We start from the raw sequence: 1294 nt of genomic DNA on the forward strand, positions 1-1294 counted from the left end.
ACAGCAGACTTTCCCAATGCAATTCATCTTTTGATATCTTGGCTGTGGGTACCAAGACCTGCAAGCAAAACAAAAGCTCCCAACTTACAGAGTCCAGCCACAATCACCCAGTCTCCAAAACAGAGACAGGCGCCGGGCTTTATATACAAGGGCTCTTCAAGAGGTCTTCTTGAGTCTAAATAAGAGGCTTAAATAATACTGTATAAAACTATTATTGTAGAATGAGATAAAAAACTCAACAAAAAACAACCAAACATTTCACAAGACCCTCAATCAAAACAAGAATGCCTAACTTACAGAATCCAGACACAGTCATCCAGTCTCCCATGTTAACATTAGATAAACCATTTTGTTCTGACAACCATTTTAAAAATGAATGCCTCAATAATTTTGACAATAATACTTTTGTTAAGGTTTATGTTCTATTGTATATAATGAACCAGATTGGTTACCATTCCCTGACTGCATACTGTACCTACCCCACGGACTGGACACCCCTGAGAAATCAAAAACAATAATGACTTCCAAATGAGAGGAAATCTCATTTGTCAACCACAACATTATCCTAATATGACTTAATTAATGTAACAAAATTCTACTTTGTCAAAGGATTATAGTCCCAAGTATTTACAAGAGATCAATTGAGAAAGTCCAATTCAATCTATAATTGTGACAGAGGGATTATTTTGTTTTCATATGTCATTTTCTCTATTAAAAATCTTGTATATTATTCTGTTATTATTTATTCTTCAATAACTAAATTTTATTACCCTCTGAATGTTTTATGGCATATTTCATACATTATATTGAAAAATAAATGCTTTCTAAGTACACTAACAAATATGACTGAAAATTCAAAATTAACAGAGGAGAACTATAAAATTTGGACCTTCGAAAAATGTACTGTGTGTAACAAAATTCATCTTCAAAAGAAAAAAAATAGAACCTATGTTCAGGAAAAATATATTTGGCAATTACATATCTGACAAGGAAATCTCTAAAATTCACAGAAAAGACTCAACTCCTCCAAAAGAAAAAAACAAACCACCCAGTTACAAAATAGTTTATTTTTTTTATTGCTGTTATTACACGCCTTAGAGTTGCCTACAACTCATAGCAACTTTATATACAACAGTTTTGAACCCTGCCCTATCCTCAGTCAGTCTAACTGACTTCACCAAATCTAATATCATTTCCCCAGTTACTGTGTCAATACATCTCATCTGGGGTCTTCCTCTCCTGTGGTTCCCTCAAACCTTCCAAGCATGATTTCTTTCAACAAGTGTTGGTCCCA

Source organism: Elephantulus edwardii, unplaced genomic scaffold, assembly GCF_000299155.1.
Source record: "Elephantulus edwardii isolate Elephantulus edwardi_28Jun2011 unplaced genomic scaffold, EleEdw1.0 scaffold00295, whole genome shotgun sequence".
Taxonomy (NCBI): domain Eukaryota; kingdom Metazoa; phylum Chordata; class Mammalia; order Macroscelidea; family Macroscelididae; genus Elephantulus; species Elephantulus edwardii.